Raw genomic sequence first — 8,128 nt, forward strand, 5'->3', positions numbered from 1 at the left:
ATGTCCTTGCAAATAGCAGGCCACCAGGCATTGCCTGCCAACTAGGGAGGTTACTGGGTAGTGCTGATTAACTCGGCATTTGGCTGTTATTATGCTGTCTATCTCATGAGGCACAGGGTATTGCGGTTTGGTCATGAATTGTCGTGTCGTGTGTCGTCGGGACGTGCTTGTCTCTTGGGTCACTCCCTGTCCCTTTGGAGCAACCCTTCCCCGTTTAACTGGATCTCCCTTGAGTTTCTCGTACCCCGTACTCTGCACCTAGCTGCATAATGTTCGCTGCTACTGCAATAATAGCAATGGGTGCACAGCTCCGTGGTTCCCCTCTGTTGGCAGTGAAAACATTGTGTAGCTTGCTGGCGTTTGGGCTGTTGAAACTGGCGTTGGGATTGCGAAATCCGTTCAGTTGGGTATTGTCGTGAGACTGGGTATAGTGACTGACTGGCTGGGGGGGGGGGGGGGGGGTTTGAAAGTGATGGCGCTGGGGCTGCTGTTGTTGAGCGAAGCGTGTCAAAGCATGGGGTGGCTGTGGTGTTGTATACTGTTGCTGTGAAATACCACCTCCTAAAATTGTAGTACTCCTGTAAGTAACAAGACAATGAAGAGAAGAACGCATTTGTGATGGCTTCTCGTCTATGCATTTACTCAGAATGAGCATCACTGGCGGGCGGGCTACTATGAGACGTCATCACGCTGTTAGGCTATGCCAAGCGAAAATAATCAATTTATAAATGCACAAAACACTCTTTCTTTTTAAACATAAAGTGCAATAAAACATTTAAACCATATTTAAAACAATTTGAAAATAAGCATCACACTAAAGAAATGTACAAACAAAAACTGCCTGTACTCACTATTACACTAAAGCACATTTACACTACATACAGTTCACCAATAAACAATGGTCTGGAATACTGACCTTAAACTGTAACCAATATGAGGCTGAAGGCTCATGTTTGGCATTAAAACATTCAGAAAATTAGCAGACCACTGTTATGTACACTCAAAATGAGGTTATACCATATCAGAACTATGTAAGGATACAATGTAAAGGCCTGACTGATATTTACTGTCTGTGTTTGAGTTTTTCAACCGAAAGAAAGTGCCCTCAGAGAAGGTTTTGAGATCAGCTCCAGAAACAATGCAAAACTGACACTTTCCAGTGTACACAGTATTAACCTGATGTATTGAAACCTTAAAAAGCGGACTATTTTAACAAGATAAATTAATAATCCTAATAATCCCCATATCTGCTGATTGGCTTCATCCCTCTGTCTCCTCTCCACCAGTAAGCTGGTGTGTGGTGGGCGTTCTGGCGCACTATGGCTGCCGTCGCATCATCCAGGTGGATGCTGCACACTGGTGGTGGATGAGGAGATACCCCCAGTCTATGTAAAGCGCTTTGAGTACCTAGAAAAGCGCTATATAAATGTAATGAATTATTATTATTATTATTATTAAATTGAATAATTATTATGCTGATATATATTAACGCTGAAAGTTTCAGTGTTTCAGGATGCTGCATTCCAATGACTCTAAATTTTTCACTAGATGATGTAAATTTGCAGTCTTGGTTGTTTTATATAATCTGAATGTATCGTATTTAAAAGAAAGATATTGACAATAATTACATGTGCAATATTTCAAGGTTTATCAATGGTGTTGTTCAGCTCTGTTGGTTTGTTTTGAAGCATTTCAGTTTCATTGACGCCAACTTACTTTAGCTGTGGATCATAATTATTTTTTACCTTGAAATATCAATTTCAGAATCGTTCTAAGTCATCTTTCACTTATCTAAGAGGCTATATGTTTGTGTTTCTTTCCCTTAATTATCTAAGTTTGGGGAACGGCAGCAACAATCTTTTCTACTGAAGGCTAATTATCATAGTGTATTTACGACAGTGAATTCCACTCACTTGACAGTAGGGAGCGCCAAAGTCGCGAAAATACGCAAAACTGCGTAGAGTTGCTTTAAGCTCCGTGGTAAAACACAACACAGTATTGTTTTAATCTTATAACAGCAATTTAGTCTCCTTGCAACTAAAATATGCTGAAATCTACAGAGTGAATGTTAACATTATTTCAATGTTTTGCATTCATCTTACAAAACATACATGTTCAGCTGTAGTTGTACACAAATCATTTTTATTTAGCATTGATAAAATGTCTGGATGTTTTATTTCACATCGACACTATAAAGTAAATATGTGACCGTATTCTCACTTAATCCTGGTACTGTTATTGCACACTGAACAATCCTGATCCAGTGGTTCAGAAGAGCAGGTTTTACCCATACTTCACCTGCACAGTACTTCATCCAAGGTTAAACTGCTCATCAAACTGGGCTCAAAGGTATTTAAATGAATAGTTCACTCCAAAATAAACATTTGCATAATTTTACTCACCTTCAGGCCATACAATATGTAGATGAGTTTGTTTTTTCATCTGAACAGATTTGGAGAAATGTATCATTACATCGCTTGCTCACCAATGGATCCTCTGCAGTGGATGGGTGCCGTCAGAATGAGAGTCCAAACAGCTGATAAAAACATCACAATAAAACACACCACTCCAGTCCAACAATTAATGACTTGTGAAGTGAAAAGCTAAGTGTTTGTAAGCAACAACAACAAGAAACAATCAAGGAATTTTTCATGTTAATCTGTCGCTTCTGGCCAAAATATGAATCTGCTTCCTTCAGTAAAAAAAAAAAAAAAAAGAGACCATAAAATCCACCCACATATTTAAAACTGTTTTGGAAGTTTTGCTTGTAAATGGTGCTTGATCTACATATTTTCTACATATCTCCTAATTCAGCCAAGATGAAATTTTTACTGAAACAAGCAATATTATGATAGAGACTCATATTTCAGCCAAAAGCAACTGTTAGAAGTTAATGTCTTAATGATGTATTTGTTACAAACACAGCTTTTCTCTAGTAATTAAGCCATTAATTGATGGATTGGAGTGGTTTATTATGATGTTTTTATCAGCTGTTTGGACTCCAACCGGAACCCATTCACTGCACAGGATCCATTGATGTAATGCTACATTTCTCCAAATCTGTTCTGATGAAGAAACAAACTCTATCTACATCATAATATATATATATATATATATATATATATATATATATATATATATATATATATATATATATATAACGCTAAAATTGTTAACGGAACAAACAAACAAACAAGCATTCTCTGAGAAGTTGAAGCATATTTAGTGAAAGCGACTGTCCATGTGCAGCAGCAGCCGATGCTCGGTCATCTCTCAGCGGCCGCAGTGAACGAACAGACGGTTCTCGGGGACGAGCTGCACAGCTGATCTGTCAACACCCGGCCGTTCACCGACAGGACCGACGGTATCTGCGCGCAGGATATAATACACGCATCTAGCTTCAGCCGCGCGGGAATAAGGTAAGACACCAGGGAAATGCGTTTGATCACACAGGACATGGTGCTGCTGAAATCTGCTCTGTTTAAGATGCTATTCCACTCTGTTGACGCGGATCAATGTGTTTATTTATTCCGCTAAACGCCCGTGTGATGTCTGCTAGTGTCATTCATGAGCATTATAAGGAAACGCTTTGCTCTCATGATTCACTGGACGTGACTTTTAGCATACCATGTGTTGATCAAGACAAGTGCATCCTCCATATGATCCGACGGTCGTATTACCCAACGGATAGTAGCTACTGTAATAAGGAATATACAGACTATGCACACGTGTTGACTTGAACAACCCTAATGGAAATTACATTTACAATCGGGATATAAAATAGACTGAAGCTGAGTTGACTGTAGACGTCATCGACCAGGGTCGTACAGGCTCATAATGGTCTCTCTATGCATCCCAGCTAACACACGACGTCGCAGTTACGTAATTTATTCGTACTTTTTGGTAATTTTATGACTTACCAACTGACAACGTAGTCTCGACGTCGCATGTCTGTAATTTTATTACCATCAAATTGCTACCAACTGACAACGTCGTCAGTACGGTCTCCTAAGGTAACAAAATAACCAACTTTGTCCCAGTTACATGACGTTTTGGTAATTTCATGACTTACCAACTGACAACGTAGTCTCGACGTCGCATGTCTGTAATTGTATTACCATCAAGTTACCATCTGTAAGTCAGGCAAGACACTATTTAAATATGAAAGATTTTTCGTGATTTTTACCATACAAACACATTTTTTGGGGTCATATTCTTTAGGGAAAAGACTAAACAAAATGACAATACAACTACACAACAGGCTTTAAAAGTTTTATTAAAACAGGAACAAATTGAACAACAGAACAAAGTTTTGTTACAGCATAAAAAAAGAACTGGGCAAATAGTATAAAGCAGAATCAATAAAAGGGGTAACATATCTGCAGAGGAGCTGAGATTTGCATTTTGGAGCCAAATAGTTCCAGCTACATGCACACGAGTGAGAAAAAACATTCAACAGAAAGAATGGATAAATTGTTGCAACTTTTACTCTACGGTGGTCTTAAGGGCTTGTCGATCTTCTCAGGATTCTAACTATTTTATTATGTATGGGTGGTTTGAAATGAAAATTTTTTATTTGGAGTTCCAGATTTCAGGGGAGGAGTGTTGTGTATTAACATTTGTATTTGAATACTATTCATTTTTGTTTGAGTTGACTTGATCTGGTTTGTTATTGGCTGTGAGAGCAACAGTGTTTGTGATTGGCTGTGAAAGCTCCCAATAAAAAGGAACATGCCTTTAAGTGTGTGCGCAGGCAGTATACCAGAGCACTTTAAGTGAATTGTATGAGTTCCTAACTGAAAAACTCTTTTTGGTTAATCAGCAAAAAAAATCATCAAAATCAAGACTACTCGTCATCGTATTTGTTTCGCTAGTAAATACATGACACTAACCATAGAAACAGAACAGACTATTTTCTTTAGCAGAAGCTATGCAATTGTTTTTAAATCAATAAACTCATTTTTAAATCAATATTTTGTGTCAAATGATTTATTTATTTGGTAAGTAGCCATGTATTTAGTGGGATAATGTAGAGCGAGGCAGTTGTTATAGTGAATACAACTCCTTCAGGCTGATTCAAGATCCCTCCGCTTCCTCCTGATCAGCCTGTCAGGGTTGTATTCGCTATAACAACCGCTTTGCTCTACATTATCCCTTACTTATTATTTGCAGTTTCAAGAATTTGTTCAGCACGTGTCCTACATAGACTTACATAGTCGAACAGGATTAACTAGTAGCCAGTTAGATTGGTTTTGCACTTTTCCATGGACACTCAGAAAAGTTCATGTTTAACTAAACTCTGGTAATTGTGTTGTATTTCATCTGCCTCTGGTAAAGAAATTAAGTAAAACCCCTTCTGCTCTTCCTTGTCAGATATCCTCTGTGTGTGTGTGTGTGTGTGTGTTGGACTGAGCATGTATATGCCCTATTCAACTACGCCACTGATTAATGCATACAGAGGAAACACACATGTGTCATTCTCCAGCTTTCACCCATCTTTCACCTATTCTGTAATGCTGACACTCGGTCTTCCAAAGCAGCCAAATGAGGAAATCTTTAAACAGAAGAAGACCTGTAAAAGAATGATAGGACATTAAATTAATAATGGCAATAATAATAATTATTATAATCTTAATCATCATCATCTATTATTTATCTAGCATTTATTAACTTCGTTTCAGTTGAAGAGATGTGCCTTTTGCTTTATCACGGACGTCAGAATGAGAAAGTGTACACAGGACCGCGTCATGCAGAAGGGCAGGATCATGGCAGAACCAGGGAAATTAATCATTAAAAGTATAAATGTACTTGTTCTTAGTATTCCATAATAATAGAGCCGATTTTACTCATTGAGAGATTTATTTGTGAGGGAATAATTATTTTAATTTTATTGGAGCCTCACACATTAAACACTGTAAAAACTATGTTATTAATTTGTTCCTGGCCCTAAAGAAATGTGAATTGCTCATTACAATAGGCCATGCTCTTGGAACTGAAAAATGTCAAACCTGTTCAAATACACAAATTAGTGAACCTTTTTGAACAATTAGGAATTGTGTAACAATCATTTATACATTTTATTTATCTATTAGACATTTCATTTCATTTTGCCTGCTTGGCCGTTTTCTTTTTTAATTATATGATGTGATATGATGTTGCTATGTTGCTGTCTTGATGTCAGCCAATTGTTGCATTGCTGATCATGGTATAAACTTTAGAGTATTGATACATCAATACAAATGCACACAGAAGGGCACATGAGTTTTTGGGTGAGAGACTTACCCAGAGGTGGACAACCTCACTGTACGCACCAATGACACATTGTGCTGAAGTGACCAGACTTCAGGAGACTGAGGACATCCAAATGTCTCCCTTCTTGAGCCTCCCATTGGACATGGTAGAGCAGTTTCCAAACCAAGCATGCCTGTGTGTAATGAAAAACTCAATTTATCATGATATGCATTTTTCAGACCATTAATTAAAAATTGAACAATTCCTTCTTAAAATTAAACAGTATAGGGCCTTCAAAATGATGATACCAAAATAACATTTTGTTAAGAACCAGAATTTAAAAAGGATATTAAGATGTAATATTTTATATTTCTTGGAATACAATGCTACTAAAATTCCTAAAGTCAATTGATTTTACTAATAGATCTACAAATCTCTGTGTAAAAATAAAAAACACAGTGCTGCCATTTCTCTAAAGGCAGATGTGGCCTAATGGTTAGAGTCAGACTTGTAACTCAAAGGTCTCAATACGGACAGAAAACAACTGAGATGCCCTTGCTCTTCACCCCCGATCTCTCCCCTGGCGCTGCCCACTGTCCGAGGTTTGCTGTGCGTGTTCACTACTCCTAATGTGTAAACTAACTTATGGGTTAAGTGCAGAGGTCAAATTACTAGTACTTGGCCTTCACTTTCACTAAAGTCATTTTCACCCCTGTAATTTTGGCTTCAACTCAGATGAAAATAGTACAAGAAATTACTTGTCACAGACAAAGTTGATATTTTTATGGACGATCTTATAGTTAAACACCTCCAGAGGGACAACGCAAAAAGAGCCACAATTCAGGTAAAGACTGTTTGTTATTTATGCCTTAGGAATTTATTTTTCTTTGTATTATTCTAAATATTTTTAAGGAAACGAAATCATGCTAAAGACTAGGAGTAATTTTTCCTTATTAATACTAAATTAATTTTATTAATAAAATAGTAATATTAGCAAACGCCCCTAGCAACCGAACCTAGAACTGAACTGGTTAGATGCTCCGCTGACGACCCTGGATTGACATCTTGCATTTGTAATCTAAAGGTGATACTTGATTACAGTGTATAACAGTGGAATAGAAATACAACACTTCCCAAAAATACCATAAAACAGTTGCAACTGCTACCAGATTGATTCCAGTAACGTTTAGATCTAATTTATAGCGTCTTATTAACTCACTCATCCATTGCATGCAAAACATTTATTCTCTTTGTCTTTGTCATTTTTTCCTCTGCTAAAAAAAAACTCTTAAGCCTCTTAAAAGTCCTCGTCCTTACTCCTAACAAGTTTGACCTTAAGACCTCTTTTAAGGGTTAAGATGCTTTCTGAATTACTTTACTAGGATTTTTATTTAATTTTAAGAGTAAACACCCACATTAAGAACTTTCTTAGGATTTTGTCACTAGGAGCTACTCTGCATTAATACGGGCCCAGATGTGCTATTTAGCTGTGCTATCTATCTGTTTAGCTGTGCATTTTCTGAATGAGCACTGTGCCAATGTTCGTACTTTAATTATTCTTATTTATTTTGATTATTTTAATTTCTTCTATGTAACGCACTTTGAATTACCACTGTGTATGTTATGTGCTATATTAATAAACTTGCCTTGCCTGTCTGTCCCTGCATGTTTCTGTTGTACTGAAGGGTTCATTCTAAAACCTGTAGAAATTTCCTGCACATATATTGTCAATGTATAAATAAAACAATATCCTGCAAAAAAAACAAACTGCAGAATTCCTGTAGGTTATTTTTTTAAGGAAAACTGTTTAATTCACAACTAACTTTATCAGATTGTACATTATGATTAAATTTTAATTGTTTTACCATTGGCTTTATATTTTTAGACAATTTTGCAA

The 8,128-nt window shown here is 36.9% G+C and overlaps 1 protein-coding gene across 1 annotated transcript in view; it reads right to left on the reverse strand.

The window, feature by feature from the left end:
* The window catches only part of LOC132132339 (fish-egg lectin-like), a 173,187-nt gene extending 171,180 nt beyond the window's left edge, over positions 1-2,007 (reverse strand). The window contains exon 1 of the mRNA XM_059544717.1: positions 2,002-2,007. The gene's annotated coding sequence lies outside the window, so the exon portion shown is untranslated. The remainder of the gene's footprint in view (positions 1-2,001) is intronic.
* Positions 2,008-8,128: the final 6,121 nt, after the last annotated feature.

This window comes from Carassius carassius, chromosome 49, assembly GCF_963082965.1.
Source record: "Carassius carassius chromosome 49, fCarCar2.1, whole genome shotgun sequence".
NCBI classification, from domain to species: domain Eukaryota; kingdom Metazoa; phylum Chordata; class Actinopteri; order Cypriniformes; family Cyprinidae; genus Carassius; species Carassius carassius.